We start from the raw sequence: 19,577 nt of genomic DNA on the forward strand, positions 1-19,577 counted from the left end.
CTCAGTGAACAAAAGAGGACTTAAGAAAAAAGGCAAGTACAGGAGCCAGTGAAGGAAGAGTAATAGACATGCACTGCGAGAGACAGTTGCAGGAGCCATGGCAACCAGATCAGCAATACAAAGACAGAACAAAGCGTCTCCATACGACCGTTCAAATCTGATCCATTATTTAACAAGATCGTATAATACACACACAATCTATAATGACAAAAACCTTTCTTTCAGCATGAAGCACTGTCCAATGAAGCATGAAATCACTGACGTATTCAACAGTCGCTTTTTTTTTGCTAATGAAGCTGCTTTGACTAATTCAGTGGTAGAGCACATCTCAACATGCAAAATATGCTTCAGGATTAATCAAATGGAAGAATAATTTGAGATGAGTGAGGAAATTTATCAGGAAGGACCATTTCAATCAGAAAGAAACATTGTACGGAGTCTGAAATTGTTACATTGTGCACTACAAAGAGACAGTACAAAACTCACTGCAGCACAGATGTCTCACTCACTTGTGCTATAATGAAGTTAAGTGACAGGAAATGTTTCGGGAAAATGTTAAAGCAAGTCATCAAAATGCAATACAAAATCCCTCTGGCACTCTACCCTGGTTATGGAGGGTGAGAGTTACAAAGTGTTGTCTGATCGTGACTTCACTGGACTATTCGAACTTGCAATTTATACGGTGGCAGGATATGGATGATGTGATTTACAAGCTGTACGCAAGGACCTGTTTTTTGGGCATTGTTATCTAAGCAATGACTGTCACTGTATTCGTATTGGTAAATTAACAGCCGGTAGAGCAGCAGAATTCATGGGACGCGCTATTCCAAGGTTCACTACAGATAGTGATCAGCACGGACGCGCAGACAGGTAATCATTCTTTGTGACAGGTTTATGAAATTGTAGGCCTGAACGAGTCTAATTAAACTCCGTTATCTTTGAACTGAGAAAGAAAACAGATTACATGACAACCATTTTTTGCAGAGGTAATCATTTTCCTTGCACGCTTCAGGAAAGTGGCAGGAACTGCAGAAGGTCGGGACCTGTGTGCAGACTTGACAACCTCGGCTCATCATGTTTGCACAACCTTCCCTCCACATTTGGGGGATATATTGATATTTCTTCAGAGCTAAAATTCTCAAATAAATTAGTTGAATTTTACATTCTTCAGCAGATGTAGATATAGCTAGAAGAAACTTACAGATTTTAAAGGCAACGTTTGAAGCTGCACAGAGGATCCTTTTTTTAACTCTTGAACTAAATAAAGGAGGATGAGCCAAAGAATTGAATGGGCACATTCTTCAAACCTTGTCTTTAATATATAGTGTAATTTTAGCCTAATCAACCTCCTGGAAACTGATAAGACCAGTTGATATGTTATTTCAACATTCTACCTTATTTTACTCACCACTTGATCATTCTTGTCAGTTTAAGGCTGCTCTGGCTAAGTTGAAATCACTCCTTTTCTTTTTAATTACATGAACTGTAAATTGCATAAATCAGTGCATAAGCATGTATTTGATTGTGTGTATCAAATAGAAACCGAAATTACCAGTCTAAAGCCAATCAAAACTATTAAACCAGTAAAGAAGCAAATGAGGCAATAGTTTAAGAGTAAATGAAGTGCCAAGGTGGGTAGTTGAGCTCTCAGAACAGCTAAGTCGGCCTTTATCTAGTAAATTACTTTGATAAAGGAGTTGAAATGCATACTAGAAGGTCCTTGAAAAAGGTTGTTATGACACTGATTGACAATTAATTTGTCTGTTAGCATTTGCTAAAAAGGCTGCATGACATTTTACTGACTAGTACTGCAAGTAGTGACCTTTCCTAACAATGACTAGCTGAACAAGAGCAAAGAAATTATTTATGAGGATTTCGAGAGTCGCTTAAACCTGTGTGCACACAGCACTGTTTATTTTACTGCTGGGGATGAACTGACTAGAACATGTTTGAAGAAGATTTCTTAAACACATCAAAAGCTTTCTTGAAACTCAACAACGATCTATCAATTTTTTCCTGAAAGTTGTTTCAGGATTCTATCTAAAAAGCACTGGGCTCCCCTACCTCATTGCGCATCTCATCAGTGCCACTGGGAGCAATGGAGTGCTTGGTCATGAGATTATTGGTCAGAGTTTTGTAAGTCTGGAAGAGGAGCTCATAAGGCCAAACAGAGCACCACTGCTGCTGGATAAAACAGGGAAAAAGGTTTCTCAGGCAGAGACCCACCCACCCAGAGTCTTCAGAAAGCAATACTCCCTTGACCATGCATAAGTAGGTTATGTTTTTCCAAGGAGATTGCCACATATATTTGGGATAAAAGTTCAGGCTATGGGATATCTAAGACTCCATTTCCCTTGGCAGTCAAGATCTCAGTAGCATTTATTTAGAAGCCATATAACTTTGTAGTCTATCACATTAGGTGTCAGTGGCATTTCACAAGACTGTATGAAGTTCTGCATAGAAGCTGTATTTTGAGGAATGACAATACATCATTTCCCACTCTAAAGGAAGACCAGAGGAAGGGAGCTCAAGGATTCAACAGGGCTGTGGGATTCTCCATCATTGGAAAGTCATCGACTGTATACATGATCATATATGCCTCTACTTTAAAATGAAGATGTTAAGAAGAAAAAAGCCATTTTTCAACATGCAGTTCATGGATGACCACTAACAGTGAACATCAACTGCATAATGAATTGCCCTGGTAATTTTGTATTGAGAAAACCATCCTACTACAGATCAATGTGAATGGTGGACTATTAGGTAACAAAGACGACCTCTCATGCCATGACTAATGGATTCACTGGAGGTAGCCTGATACAACTGCTAAGCACTGGTACAATGAGCAATCAGGGATATCATTCAGCAGACAATTTGTTCCATTAACAGAATTTTAAATGATTCAGGGACCTGCAGTACTTGAGTCAGAAGTATTGATTTACTGCATATCTGGTATTATGGTGATCTTATGGTAAATTTTTATTTTGCCAAGATCACTCTACTTCAGATGTCTGTGCAGCCTGTGCTTGTAACAGCTGACAAACAGAGGTGGGGACGAATGACTGCACTTGCCATTAAGGCAGAATTTGACTTGACTGTTAAGGAACTATTGCAAAAGTAAAGTCAATAGAAATGCGAGGAAAACAGTGTCCACTTCCTGCAATCATGCATAGGACAAAGGTAGATAGATGATCTAGTGGTTGGAAGTAAATGTCTCAATCACAGGCCATCCCTGCATGAGTTCCTCAGAACATAACTCATACCTGCATGCAGCAAGATTTGGACAACAGTCAACTTTGTGCATTAGTGCAGGTAAGTGCCATCGAATAGACATTTACAATGAGACAAAATCATGCCATCTGCCACTATATTCAATTTTGTTCCATCATGGAATCAGTCTCAATCAATACTCAGCAGCTCACCATTGACCAGAAAGGTAACTGGAGCAAACAGTGGGGTGGTAATAACCTTGTGATATTATCACTGAACTGTTATACCAGAGACCTTGGTAATGTTCTGGGAACTGGGTTCAAATCCTGCCATGGCAGAATTTGATTTTAATAAAAATCTAGAATTAAGAGTCTAATGATGCCCATGAAACCATTACCAATTGTCAGGGGGGAAAAGAAAACTATCTGGTTCACTAATGTTCTTTAGGGAAGGAAAAGTAACATCCTTAACTGGTCCGGCCTACATGTGACGCCAGATCCACAGCAATGTGATTGAATCTTTGCTGACCTCGAGGCAATTAGGGCTGGGGCATGAATGTTGACCTTGCCAGTGAATGAAAAAAATATAGAAACAGAAATATAATGGATACAAGAGGAGGTCAGAGGCTTGGAACTCTACAGTAAGTAATTTGCCTCTTACTCCTCAAAGAGATCCTCAGCATCAAAGTCAGGATTGTGAATAGCCTGGATGAATGTAGCTCTAACAATGCTCAGTAAGCCTAATAAAATCAAGGACAGAGCAGTCACCTGGATGGCAACTCAGCAACCAACCATTCACTCCCTCTGTCACTGATTCATTGCGGCAAAAGTGTGTACCACCTATATGAAGCAATGTGGTATATTGCAAGGTTCCTTAGTCAATATGCTCAATCCACAGCTGTACTGTACAGACAAATTAAATGAGCAGGTGCATGGGATCATAACCACCTGCAAATTCTCCTCCAATTCACACCATCCCCAACATCCTTCATTGTTGCTAGGTCAAAATCCTGAACTCCCTACCTAACAGCTCTGCTTCTTACCTATTCCATCACTCTTTCAAGAGAACCATAGTCAACTGGTTGTGTTATTGAAACAGTAATCAAGTAGCCACTCCAATTCTGGAGGCACAAGTTCAAATTGTTCAAATCCCATCATCACAGCTGACAACATTCAATTAAATATTTTTTAAAAATCTACAATTCAACAAAAAGCTAATCTCAATACTATGGTACTGTGCTGGATGCATGGTCCTCTACTGCAGCCTTATTGCTAAATATCAGCCCAGCTGCCTGAAGAACATTTGGACAACATTCCAATAATTGTGTTTTGGATCCTTCAATAACACAATGTCTATTCTGAGTTTCTTACGTTATTGGAGATAGTATAATTATTGTCATATTTGGTAAAATGCCCTTAGTAAGCAAACTCGCACCATGGTCTACACACCATGATGTACACACCACCCTACATGTGACTCTTCATTTCTCTCTGAAAGCATGACAGAAAAAGTAATTCAAGGCTGGAGGCTGAAACCAGACCAATAAGCAGGTGTGTGAACAGCATTCACTTCATAGTCATTTTTGCACTTACCCTAAAGTAAATCCATCTTCCTGGCAGTTTCACCAGAACAAGAGTAAGGAAGCGAGTATGAGTGAAACTTGAACATGGGAACTTGAGTGTGATGAGCAAATGGAAATGGACCGGAAAGAAAGCAGAATTCTACACTGTAAAGGAAAGAAGCACTGAACAAGAGGATTCATCAGCATGAAGGGGAAACACCAGGTGAAAAATCGTGTTCACTCACACATGACACAATGTAGTGTATATAATATGTCTGACTGTATTTGAAATTTTTACAGGGATATTGACTGTGAAATTGATCTTGGATGGAAGAATGCAATGAATTATAGGGAAAAGATATTGGTTTTACACTTGCTTGCTGTCAGTGGAAAGGAAATTGAACAGTTAGTAAAATGTGCTGCTGGTCTTCTATCAAAGATTGTGTGATACTGTTTTAAAACTAATTTCAACCCCTTTATTTCTGTTATTGTCTTAGATAACAGTAAAGAAAGCATAGGAATTGAATGAGGAAGTTCAACTCAGAATGCAACAAAAATGTGCTTGGGGCTACTTTATTCTACACCTGTTGACAAAAAAAAGAACATATTGAAGGGGGACCTCAGGTGCTTATATAATATTACCTAGTATGAGCATACTCTAATTGCAACTGAACAATATCAACAAGTCTGCCTCCTGTTTGGACTTGATTCAATGCATTCTTCTCTCTTTCACTTGCTTGGTTACATCTTTCAATTAGGAACTCATTAGGCATTTTATTTGCAATGATAATTTTTGGACCCTGGGAGGTTATACTCTCATGCACTGATCTATTCAGACATGTGGAACACTGGTTCAAAATGTTAAGATATGTATCTCTTGATATTTTACCTAACAGAATCTTATCGATCAAGTCTTGAATATTTCAATTTACTGAGCATCCACAATCTATTGAGGGGAAAAAAGTGTCAGATTTTCACTGCACCATGTGAGAAAACCATACTGATTCAACTCATAAATAGTCCAGCTCATATGACCTACCTTTTGGACATCTTTGTTGAGGAATCGCTCTGTTGAGAAATTTTGGCTTTGATACCACTGGTGACATATTTAAAGCCAGGTCATGTATTAGTTCAAGTACTTTAAGTCAGAACCCTGCATATTTTGGGTCCTTGAGTCTCCAAATTTAAGACATAGCCCAGAGAAAATGAAAGCCTTTTTCCCACTTTGTGGAAAGACCTGGAGTTGTTGATGAATGATGTAGTAGAGTGGATAGCTGCTCTTTTTCTAGCTGGAGGAATGAGACTGCATTATTACGTATAGCAAGCCTGATTTCACCTTGGGTCACTACAGAGTCCCATGAGAATCAGGCAGAAGGTCAATGATCATTTGATTTCTGCCGAGGGTAAGTGCCACCAACACCTCTCCCATTCAGAGTCATCATTACTCTGTCTCTGTCACTGCACACTCATCTCATCATGTTCATGAACTACAACTATCAGTATTATTTTCACCCATCAGCTATCATCTGCCTTATCCTCCCAAACTACTAATTTTCCCTGTCCTCTGTTTATCCTACTAACTTACTGAGGACAGCTCACCACTTCCTCTTTTCATGTGTGACTATTAATTGTTCTTCCATCCACTTCCTCAAGCTCAATCCTTTATTTGTCTAATTGAAAAAAAAGGTCCATTTTCTGTACTGATATCTCAACATCTAATCAATTACTCATCCTCAGACAGATTGTTCTTGATCTGCAGGCACAATCCTTGGACTGAAATGACATGGATCCCCGAACTCTGGTAGGAGAAAGTGCCTGACTAACAGTGGCAAACCTCCTTCAATAGAATTGTATGAATCCCTTGACTTACTGTCATCACCCTTGACCTCACTAAGGACTGTTCCTGTTTGATTTTCACACATGGCCATTTGCTTAAAGTATTTGCCACATAAACTGCTGGCATTTGCTACTAGTGAAACATTGATGCATCTCAGTGCTGCACACCAAGATGTCCAGTCCTTGATGCTCAGTGCTTCCCACAAGCACAAGCTATTTGCTTCTTCCTATGTGCTGCAAAACAATGCATGCCATTAGGTTGCTAGCCTTTGACTGATCACCACAGACCCTATAATGTCAAAAAGGTAATGTGAACCACACAGAGGCTTGGACGTTGTAAGTCAGTTCCAACGTCAGTAAATGTTTGCTAAGAAAGCGACGTAAAGTACATAGAGGTCAGCAGTCTCCTAGCAAGTGCAAAATGAGTGACCATTGGGGAAGTAAATTAAGAGCAAAGGATACATCCTGCACAGGTACATGTGTTCCTAGGACCCCCTGAGCTCCAAACTAAAGTGGTGAAGAGCTGAAATGGTGTGTATGTTGATCTCAGAGTAGATACAAAGATGTGATCAGACTAATGGCTGCCAACTTGTGTCAAAGTATCCAGAATGATTATTGCCATTCAGCCTTCAGGGATGTTGTGGTGAAAAAGCAGGCTGATGTTTGCTGGGGCAAGTCTTAAGGAATCCACTGTGATTTGCATAATCAAAATTAACACCTCCTAGTTTCTCATGGAAGAAAAGTATTAGACTTAGCATAGAAATAAAGTAAGTTTGGGCTTCAATAAAATGCAAACTTCTTCAAAATAAAGTGACTGCATCTCAATGGTGTGATTCTGAAGTCACTACTTAAAGCTTGAAATTAGAATCAGAAAGACAATTTCACTGTCAATGTCATGAATATTTTCATTGTCTATATTTTCATGTCTTCCTCGCTATTGGTCTCCCTACACCTGGGAGTGCAAAATTCTATTCATGGTTCTGACTCCATCATAATTAAGACAATATTCAATTTGGTCTTTCTTAGAATGAAAGCAGCTGATGTCCAGCATCCTCCTGCAGATCTGCAACAGCCACAATTTGCCCAGTCTTTTTATTTGGCTGCAATCACCTTACTTCTGGCTATCCCGGTACTCATTTGCAGGATACGCTCTGGTTTTACAAGGTGTCACTGTCCACTTAAGGTAATTAATGTTATGACAAATATTGGAAAGGCAGGAGGCAGCCATGTGACTAACTGTATCTTTTCCTCTGACAGTAGTAACAGCTGGGAAAATTGTACTAATTATATTATGCTCAAATTAATGTGACAGTGCTTCTGAGTTTAGTATAAAAATGAAATGGAATTTTAATAAAACTGTTCAACGCCAATTTTTTTTCGGTTACATGTCATATCTTAAATTAAACATTTCAAAATGTATCTCTGAATGATAGGAATTATAAATGCAAGCGCTTCTGCATCTTTTCCACCTTAAATTTCTCTGCTCCTGACGTCAATCATGCAACTGGAGGAACTGTGAGAGCAAAGTATTATTCAAGTTTGACTTTAATAGAGCTGATTCGTGGCATATAAGTATATGGGCATGACCTTTAATTCAACTGACAGGGAAAGGACTGAAATGGCAAAGCAAAAAGAAAAGTGATACAGCAAATTTTGCCCAAAATAGTGGGGTTATTATTTAAAGTGTAATAAAACTGAGCATTTTTAATTAAATCCAGTGGAATGTCAAATTGGTAAATGACATTTATCTAAAGTGGTGGCCATCCATGATAAGGTGAATAGTGCAAGTGCTAGGACAATAGTTAAAACCATCTTACAGTTGTCATTCTATGAACCTGTTAAACCAGCTTTAAAACTCAAAGGTTTGAAGCATTACGGATACATCAATAATTTCTGAAAAAGAAAACAGTTCTGAAAACAGTGCTAACTCAAACAGGAAAAAAAAGTCACTAAGAACAAATTTATTAAATTTCTAATGAATTTAGCTGCCAGCACAGTATTCTATCATAAAACAATTTGAACATTGTAAGAAGTAAGGATCATTACTGCAATGAACTTAACTGGACATTGCTGTAGTGATACACAGAGAAAAAAAGAGAGGGATAATTTTCCCCTTTTCCCCTCTCTTGGCTCACCACATTGCGGTGCATGTTTTCGAGAGAGTTTAAAACACTTGAATGCTATGAGTTAAAATAACAGACACGAACAAGCTTTCATATAAGTTTAAATCCATAGGAAAGATGACTGTTTAATATTTTTGAAATCATCCTCTTTGTACATAGAATACAATAAAAGATGACGTCCAAAGATATATTATGAATTTAGATTACTTGAAGGGTAAAGCAGAAGCAGATCTTTACACAGTCTTTGAATTGGTGCTTGTCAACATTATGGGGGTCTGAGGGATTCTCTTGACTCTTTGAAAACAAATGAATGTTGTAACTTCCTAGCTTTTGTGATTAGACATTTGAGATTTACTATTGCTTGGTGGACTTAAATTTTGAAGGGTTGTATGTAAAGGAATTTATTTCAACATTTGTGGACATGCCTGGAGTGATTTCATAAAAGAGGTCATTGGAAGTTCACTATGAAGATTAGAGATTCTCTTTATTAAATCTGGTTTCCTAGAACTTTATTAAATCAGGTTTCCTAGAACTTACCTAACTGTTGATAAGGACAGGCAGCTTAATATTTCAGAGTATATATGCTCTATGAGAAAACTGGGGCCAAGAGAGGAGGGGGTTGGTGATTTTAGTCAATGATAACATTATACCTGAAGTTTGGGAGGATATTCCTCAGAGTATGTTCACAGAAGTTATTTGGATGGAAAGGAGCAATAAGAAAAGGATGATCACCTTGTTGAGTTGTACTATAGAGCCCCGAATAGTAAGCAGGAAATTGAGTAGCAAATTTGTAAGGAGATCTCAGTTATCTGGGTGGTAAAGGTAGGGTATTTTAACTTGTAAAACATAGACTAGGACTGCCATAATGTTAGAGACTTGGATGGAGAGGAATTTGGTAAGTGTGTGCAAGAAAATTTTCTGATTCAGTATGTGAATGTACTAACTAGAGAAGGAGCAAAACTTGACCTACTCTTGGGGAATAAGACAGGGCAGGTGACTGAGGCATCAACTGGGGAGCACTTTGGGGTGAGCAACCATAATTCTACTAGTTTCAGAATAGTGATGGAAAAGGATAGACCAGATCCAAAAGTTAAAGTTCTAAATTGGAGAAAGGCCAATTTTGACAGTATGAGGCAAGATCTTTCAAAAGTTGATTGGGGGTAGATGTTTATAAGTAAAGAAATGGCTGGAAAATAGGAAACTTTCAAAAATAAGATCATGTCAGTACAGAGACAGTTGAAGGGCAAGGCTGGTAGGTGTAAGGATTGTGGGATGACTAGAGAAACTGATTGTTTGGTTAAGAAAAAGAAGGAAGCATATGTCAGGTATAGACAGCAGGAATCAAGTGAATCCCTGGAAGAGTATAAAGGAAGTAGGAATATACTTAAGAGGAAAATCAGGAAAACAAAAAAGAGAGATGAGATAGCTTTAGCAAATAGGGTTAAGGAAAATCCAAAGGGGTTCTACAAATACATTAAGGAAAAAAAGAGTAATTAGGGAGAGAATATGGCCCCTTAAAGATCAGCTAGGCCGCCAGTATCTCCAACCACAGGAGCTGGGAAAAGATAATAAGTGGGTATTTTCCATCAATGGAGAAGAATATTGAAGTGAGAGAACGTGGGAAAATTAATGGTGATATCTTGAAAATGTCCATATTACAGAAGATGAGGTGCTGGGCATCTTAAAATGCATAAAGGTGGATAAATCCCCAGGACCTGATCAGGTGTACCCTAGAACTCTGTGGGAAGATAGGGCAGTGATTGTTGGACCCCTTGCTGAGGTATTTGTATCATTGAGAGTCACAAGTGAAGTGCCGGAAGACTGGACGTTGGCTAATATAGTGCCACAGTTTAAGAAAGGAGGGGAAAGCCAGGGTACTATACATTGGTGAGCCAGACATTAGTCATGGGCAAGCTGTTGGATGTGATCCTGAGGGACAGGATTTATATGTACTTGAAAAGGAAAGGACTGATTAGGGATAGTCATAGAGTCATAGAGATGTCCAGCACAGAAACGGACTCGTCGGTCCATGCCGACCAGATATCCTAAATGAATCTAGTCCCATTTGCCAGCATTTGGCCCATATCCCTCTAAACCCTTCCTATTCAAGTATCCATCGAAATGCTTTTTAAATGTTATAATTGTACCAGCCTCCACCATTTCATTTGGCAGCTCATTCCATATATGCACTCCCGTTTGCATGAAAACGTTGCCCCTTAGGTCCCTTTTAAATCTTTCCCCTCTCACCCTTGGTAATTCTGGATCCCCCCATACCAGGGAAAAGACCTTGTTTATTTAACCTATCCAGGCCACACCTAATTTTATAAATCTCTATAAGGTCACCCCTCAGCTTCCAACACAGCAGGAAAAATAGTCCCAGTTTATTCAACCTTTCCCTGTAGCTCAAATCCTCCAACTCTGGCAACATCCTTGTAAATCTTTTCTGAATCCTTCCAAGTTTCATAACATCCTTCACATAGAAGGGAGACCACAATTGCACACAATGTTCCCAAAGTGCCTCCCAACACGGCTTTGTGCATGGGAAACAGGGAGGGGATGTCTTAATTGTATTATCACGAGAATGTTAATCCAGAGACCCAGATAATGTTCTGGGGACCCAGCCTTGACTCCTACCATGGCAGATGAGGGAATTTGATTTCAATTGAAAATAAAATCTGGGATTAAGAATCTAATGATGACCAAGAAACTGTTGTTGATTATTGGCAAACCCCACCTGGTTCATTAATGTCATTTAGGGAAGGAAATGGACACTCTTACCTGTTCTGGCCTACATGAGACTCCAGACCCATAGCATTGTGTTTCATTATTAAACTACCCTCTGGACAATTAGGGATGGGCAATAAATGCTGCCGAGCCACTGACCCCTCGTCCCATGAATGAATAAAGAAACAAAAACATAACTTCTCACTAACTTTATTGAGTTGTTTGAAGAAAAAGCAAAGCGGATTGATAAAGGTGGATGTAATCTATATAGACTTCAGTATGGCATTTGACAAGATTCTGCATGGTAGACTGGTTAGCAAGGTTAGCTCACATGGAATACAGGGAGAACTAACCACCTGGATATGGGCTTAAAGTTTGGGGACAGAGGGTGGAAGTGGAGGATTGCTTTTCAGACTGGCAGCCTGTGACCAGCGATGTGTCACAAGGATTGATGCTGGGTCCACTGCTTTTCATCATTTATATAAATGCTTTTGATGTGAACCTAGGAGTTAAGGTTAGTGGGTTTGCAAATGACACCAAAATTGATGGCGTAGTGGACAGCGAAGAGGGTTACCTCAGAGTACAATGGGATGTTGATCAAATGGGCCAATAGGCCAAGGAATAGCAGATGGAATTTAATGCAGATATATGTGAGGTGTTGCATTTTGGAAAGACAAATCAGGGTAGGATTCTGGTAAGGTCCTGGGGAGAGTTACTGAGACCTTGGAGTGTAGGTTCATAGTTCCTTGAAAGTAGAGACCCATGTAGACAGCACAGTGAAGAAGGCATTTGATATGTGTGCCTTTATTGGTCAGTGCAATGAGTATAGGAGTTGGGAGGTCATATTATGGCTGTATCGGACATTGGTTAGGCCACTTTTGGAATACTGCATTCAATTCTGGTCTCCTTGCTATAGGAAAGATGTTAAGAAACTTGAAAGAGTTTGGAAAAGATTTACAAGAATGTTGGAGGGTTTGAGCTACCAGGAGAGGCTGAACAGGCTAGGGCTATTTTTCCTGGAGCATTGGAGGCTGAGGGTGACCTGATAGACGTTTTTAAGATCATGAGGGGCATATATAGGGTGAAGACCCAACGTCTTTTTCCAAGGGTAAGAGAGTCAAAATCTAAATGGCATAGGTTTAAGGTGAGAAGTGAAATATTTAAAAGGGACCTAAGGGGCAACATTTACACACAGAGGGTAGTGCATATATGGAATCTGCTATCAGAGGAAGTGGTGGAGTCTGGTACGATTACAACATCTGAAAGGCATCTGGGTGGGTATATGAATAGGAAGGATTTAGAGGATATGGGCCAAATTCTGGCAAATGGGACTGGATTAGTTTAGGATATTGGGTCAGCATGGATGAGTTGGACTGAAGTGTCTGTTTCCGTAATGTATAGCTCTGTGACTGTATGAACTATACCTACTTACTTTGAGTAGCTCCTACTGATTCTCTTATTAACAGTGACTACTTGGTGAAGGTGATGGTTTTATATGCTGAGGTGGATAAAAGCCTACTGAGAGCCAGCTGAATTAGATAGAGCCCTGTTAAGATCAAACTGAATTGAAGGAAAGCTTGCTTTGAACAAGCTGCCAAGCTGATCTCTCCCATTCCTGAACATAAAATCTACATTCCATCAGTTTCGGGTGAGCATGTTATTTCTTATGAATTATTAAGTGAATAAACAACTTGAGATTGAATTTCCTGAGTAGGATTTTGCTGGAGGAATTCAAAGGCAAATGTGCATAACTAGCAACTTGAAAACACAAACTGGACATTACAGGAACAGACTGTGAATCAGTCTATGGACAAAAGTGAGCACTGCATATGCTGGAGATTGGAGTTGAGAGTGTGGTGCTGGAAAAGCACAGTAGGTCAGGCAGCATCCGAGGAGCTGGAGAATTGGCGTTTCAGGCAAAAGTCCTTCATCACAAATCAGTCTATTCTTTATTCTTTTGGTTTTATGAATAACCTAATCAACAAAGTGACTTTTATTTCAAAAAGTAAATTTCTACAGAGAATTATATTTTGTTCCCTCTTTTCCTGAAGAGAGAGAGAATGTAAATGTGCACATATGCTCTCATGTAAGATGTGTGAATTGTATATATTTTAGCTTAATTTATTCTTTGAGTATGGGCTTTTGAATTTGAACTATTGGCAAATGCAATTTCTGTGTGTCTGAAGGTGTTGATGATTATTGTTTAAGTATTTCTGGAACCATATTGGTTCTTTTAAAGCAAAGTGTGAAAGATCTTTATTGTTTACAATTGGGAGAATTTTACGAATGAACAAGTTAAACAGTTGTGTGTTAGTCTCTAGTTTAGCAGATCTGCATTTTAGTTGATTAGGGGAACCACCATAGCATGGGAAAATAAAGATTTTTTTGTTTCAGTTTTGGAGTACTGCAAGTTTCTTAGCTGAAGTTACATATTAAAAACAGTTATTTTGAAAATCGGAGAAGATAGATTAGAGTTGTTAAAAAAAAGGTTTTCACAGTATGAGGAGTTTGTTAAAGGTTCTAGACGAGAAGTTTTGATTCAACCCAGAATACATCTTTGTAGTGAAAAAAAAGAACTATGCCGATAAACCAAATTTGCATTTTTGCATTATTGCTTGAGAGAGCTTTTGTTTTGTCTGGATGAGATCTCTTCCACTATTGCTGTTAGTCCCAGTCTGGTCTACTGGGAAGCCCCTGTGGATTAATGAAATATTAGCTAATTCCAGACAATTTCAGTCACACAGAAACAGTATTAGTGGATCTTATTGTTTGCAGATGCAATTGACAAGTCATGGAGAGCAAATACCCTCCCATCAACAGTCTAGCAATGATGAGCCCCTGAAATGTCATTGTTTGAAATCGCACTTGTGCGGGTACACAAATCTAATGGCCAATGTCATTCCTAACCTCTTTCCTTTCAATGGTCGGGGCAGTCTGGACCTTAAAAGGTCACCTGCATTTTGACTAATTTCCAAGAAATGTGTTCAGACAGATCTATCTCTGTCTGTATAAAACTAATTCATTTAATTCTCTGGGATTATATTTTGTGTTGTTTTTTTAAAAGCAGTATTCATCTCCCAAATGGCCTTATTTGCCTATAATATAACAATAATAGTGAGAATTTGATCATAGTGAGCACAGTGCTAGTTATTAGTTGATGATGTATGTGAATGTGATCAGGTGATCCATAAGCTCCAAAATTATTACAGAAATATTGAATTTTCTGTGAGCATGGATAAAATGTGGAAGCCAAGTTTAAACCGAGCCATACTCTTAGTGTATATTAAATTGACCCATCCATCTGTCCTATTCTTGAATTTGCTGTACTATTCTCAAATAAATGATGGCACATGTGATTAATCTCAACATTGTTTTGACAACAAGCTATGGCTCATTGCTATTTATTGGAAGCAAAAGAAGATTAATTGTGACATAATTTAATCATCATGGTAACCCTGTTGTTATACTTTCCTCCCATTTTATTCAGTGCATTGGATTTTCAAGTGCACCTTGCAATTTCTGCACTGGCTGAGGTTATCATGAATGACTCTCCTTCTCTACCTTTCTCCTCACCTGATGTGTGTGGATCCTCATGTTAAACAACCACCAATCATTTCTTTCTGCGAGAACAGCCCTATGGTCTTGTAAGGCTTGGTGACATTTTCATTTCAGGTGCAGTGGGTCAGAACATTATAGCAATTTATCTTTTGTTCAGAGCCCTTCAAGTGACCATTTTAAAGGATGAAAAGCCATCGACTTTCTCAGATTTTTAACCAAGATGCTTAAAAGGCTTTTTCTTTGCTCTGATAAATGGTTATATTCCACCAACATAGATTTGACAAAAAAATGCAGCAGATCTTTTGAAGGATAAATATCATTTGATTTGGGACTGCCGCCAAGAAGATAATTAAATATCTGATGCAGTTTATTTTTTACATGATACGAATCCGAGAAGCTGAAGAATATTTTCTGGGCCAATGCATTCAGCGAGTTTTGTGTCTAAGTTGCACAATCCATTCTTTGAACTCATCAGAAGCACAGTATCCAAATCTTGACTTGGTCAGCAGTATAATTGTGAAATAAATTGCATGTGTCAAATCTTTCCTCTAAGCATGAATTTATCATGCCCCCACCTCAGCATATACTAATTGAATGTTGTGTAAAACTGTCATATTATCTATTTCCATGTGCTGGAGACTATTTAATCCATTCGCCTGCAGTTACCTAAAGAATTGTTAAAGGTTTAAGACCTTTTTCTCCAGGCCTGTATTTGAATGAAATCTTCAAAGGTCAGGATCCTCTTTTTAGAGCTTAGGCAATTTTCCTTTAATCATTTTTTTTTGTTTGAAATGACAAAGCTCCTTTCCCTCACATTTTACGAAGATTCATACTTCAGTGAAAATTGTATTTTGTTAATGTATGTGGAGCAATTTGCTCACAGTGACTCATACATTGAGCAAGTAACTCACTACATTGAAACCCATGCCATGTAACTTCATTCCAGCATGTTATTAAAGCATCATTAACACAAGAGAAACAGTTAGTGCAGCAATATTCTGAATTTGAAAGCAAAATGCTCCAGGCTTATCATCTTTTCAATTTCTTGGACTGCTTAGTTTTGTTTTGTTATTCTATCAATTCTTTGGAATACATTTATCTAAAGCACAGATTTGTTTACAGCCAGGTGATAATGAGTTTTAAGCAGATGCTTGCAACAAGCATCATTACACTGGAAGTTCATTGGGACTATTGTTATCCTTAGTCACTGGTGAGCACTCTTTGATCAGCACACGCATAGAAATAGAAGAGAACAATGAGGTTAAATATAACAATTTTCAGAGATTTTTTTTCCTTTGATATGATCTGGTTTATCTCCACTTTGAATCAAGTCAATATTATTATTAACTATGAGATGAAGTTTTATGCAATATTTACAGTAATCTTCAGCCAGAAGTACCATGTGTGATATCAAGATATGTTTGGAGACATTGGATACTGGAAAGGCAATAGGCTTTGTCTGGCAAGAGTAGTGAAGACCTTTGCTTCAGAACTCACCACTTCCCTAGCTAATGTATTCCACTGTAGTTACAACATTAGCACCTACTCGACAATGTGAAACTTTGCCCAGGTAAGTCATGTACATGAAAAACAGGACAAATTACCACCCCATCAATCTAATTTTGATCAACAATAAAGTGATAGAAAGTATTGTCAATAGTGCTATCATGCCCCACTTGCTCAACAATAACCTGCTCAGCGACACCCAGTTTGGTTTCCACAAGGGGCACTCATCTCCTGACTTCATTATAGCCTTGGTTGAAATATGAACAAAAGACAAAAGCATTCCAAAAAGACCACTCCCTCCGTGACTCCCTTGTCAGGTCCACACCCCCCACCAACCCAACATCCACTCCCGGCACCTTCCCCTGCAACCGCAAGAAATGCAAAACTTGCGCCCGCACCTCCCCCCTTACTTTCCTCCAAGGCCCCAAGGGATACTTCCATAGCCGCCACAAATTCACCTGCACCTCCACACACATCATCTATTGCATCCGCTGCACCCGATGTGGCCTCCTCTATATTGGGGAGACAGGCCGCCTACTTGTGGAACATTTCAGAGAACACCTCTGGAACACCAGGACCAACCACCCCAACCACCCCGTAGCTCAACACTTCAACTCCCCCTCCCACTCCACCAAGGGCATGCAGGTCCTTGGACTCCTCCATTGCCAGACCATAGCAACACGACGGTTGGAGGAAGAGCGCCTCATCTTCCGCCTAGGAACCCTCCAACCACAAGGGATGAACTCAGATTTCTCCAGTTTCCTCATTTCCCTCCCCCCACCTTGTCTCAGTCAAATCCCCCGAACTCAGCACTGCCTTCCTAACCTGCAATCTTCTTCCTGACCTCTCCGTCCCCACTCCACTCCGGCCTATCACCCTCACCTTGACCTCCTTCCATCTATCGCATTTCCAACGCTCCTCCCCAAGTCCCTCCTCCCTACCTTTTATCTTAGCCTGCTGGACACACTTTCCTCATTCCTGAAGAAGGGCTTATGCCCGAAACGTCGATTCTCCTGTTCCTTGGATACTGCCTGACCTACTGCGCTTTTCCAGCAACACATTTTCAGCATTATGCAGGTAAGGTTTTACACAGCATAGTGCATTGAATAGTCATTAACATGCACATGGCCTGAGCTAAGCAGCTTCATTTCCTAGCAATTCTCTCAATTAGCCAATATAACAACACTGGGTATTGAACAGAAATACATCTATATATATAGAGTGTTCATCAACTTCTGTCAAAGTTGTGATAGTAGATTGCAAAAGTGGCAGGAAAAATCAACATGTTAAATTATTTAAACCATTTCTCCATTAATCTGCCAATTTCCTTCTGGAGAATACTCTTGAATGTTCCAAGCATTAATTCTCTTACAACTGCTACAAAGCTGCCAGCTGGACCACAAAAATGTTCGCTCAACTAAGGCTAAGATGAATGATGGGAACAGTGAGTTTAACAGAGAGAGGGTACATTGCTTGCCTCTGTTAAAAATGTCAGTCATGTGCTAACCAAATTAAAGAGAGACTGCCTCACAACGATGTGATGCAAGTGGTCTGAACAAGTGCAGTATAGGACTTCAAACCCTCAGTGGGAGACTTGTCCTGTTATCGCCAGCAACTTCTGCATGGTGCCTGAGTACTTGGCACTGCTGGGACTGCAAGAAGATCCATGATGATGTCAGAATGGATTTCCAATACAGGTACAGAAGAGATTTTTGAATTGGCAGCAGGGGAGACATAAAAGGGGGAACCTTCCCAGATTGGGGAGAGGGGAAATGTTCCCCACCCTCATTGTACATGTATTATCACCAAAAGGAGCCATCACACTTCTTCCTTCCCAAGATTTCAGCATAACTGGTAAAATAAAAATCAGATTCCTTTTTCCACATGCACAATGGCAATAAAGCAGACCACCTCAATTGGGCGATACAAAGTCCCAGGAGGCCTAAGATGAGTGGGCTTGCAGATACCTTACCCACTCTTCATATTATGACATACTGACTGGTAATGGGGTGGGGAGGGAGGTGCTACATGCTAATCATCATGCTTTACATGCTCTCCCACTATATCTCATCTAAGTCACTCTCCAGGAGGCACTGTAAAATCCAGATCATGCCCCTTGTACATGATAGCCAAGATATTATTGTGGGACTGCTGCAATTTTCCCTGCCATTTTTGAAAGAACACAGTAAACAAATCCTCAAATAGCAATGTGTAACAAAACACAAAATTTAATTCAAAAATTGTTGCTAAAATAACATTTGGGAGTGCTTAATGAAAACTTTGGTCTGAATCTTTGGAAATGGGAACACAACAAATGACTCAACTTAAATTCTGGGTTGTCTTGGCATTGTGAGCAAGGCTCCATTTGCTCATGTGGGGTACATTTGCAGAATATTTAAACTTTATTTTGCTTGTCATATTTTGTCCGCATGCCCTAAAGCATTGGGACGAAATGGATAGATCCATAGAAACCTGCATTATTTGCACTGCACTCACCTTCATTTTCACACAGTTATTTAACACTTTTTCCTGGCAGGTGTAAAGCCAACTCTGGAGCAGAGCTCGAAGTAAGTCAGCTGGTGGGTCAAGGGGCAACAGTTGACACATGTCAAGCCTGGCCTGACAGTCCACACACTTCCGAGAAAGTTCACTCCCCACTGCTCATGACTCCTTCACAGCAATTGTCACCCTCTCATTGCAATGTTCAGGCCCCTACTTCCTGACAGTGTTGATCTTCCACCTTGGTAATGTTCATTCCTAACACCAACGACAATACTCACACTTTGCTAACAATGTTTGGACCCAGCACAGAATGGGTCACCTACCCATTAGGCAATGTTTAACCCCACCCTCTTGACTCACTTTCTGATTTTCCTGTCATCTGATTGACTCAGTCAGAAAGAGTTATCATTGTTGTAGTTGTGCGTGAGCATTGTTTGGGCAATGGGTATGGCGTGACGGGATATGGAGTGTGGTGAGCAAGGGTAGAACAGGAGGGGGTGAGAGATATGTGGCCAAAACAAGGGTGGAAGTGGGTGGACAAACAATATTGCAGAGGA

At 39.6% G+C, this 19,577-nt stretch overlaps 1 long non-coding RNA gene across 1 annotated transcript; it reads left to right on the top strand.

The window, feature by feature from the left end:
* Positions 1-459: 459 nt before the first annotated feature.
* On the top strand, positions 460-7,913 carry LOC140481017 (uncharacterized). The gene is made up of 3 exons (XR_011961453.1): positions 460-870; positions 4,830-4,994; positions 7,634-7,913. It is a non-coding gene; the product is annotated as an uncharacterized lncRNA (long non-coding RNA).
* Positions 7,914-19,577: the final 11,664 nt, after the last annotated feature.

This window comes from Chiloscyllium punctatum, chromosome 9, assembly GCF_047496795.1.
Source record: "Chiloscyllium punctatum isolate Juve2018m chromosome 9, sChiPun1.3, whole genome shotgun sequence".
In the NCBI taxonomy this organism is placed as follows: domain Eukaryota; kingdom Metazoa; phylum Chordata; class Chondrichthyes; order Orectolobiformes; family Hemiscylliidae; genus Chiloscyllium; species Chiloscyllium punctatum.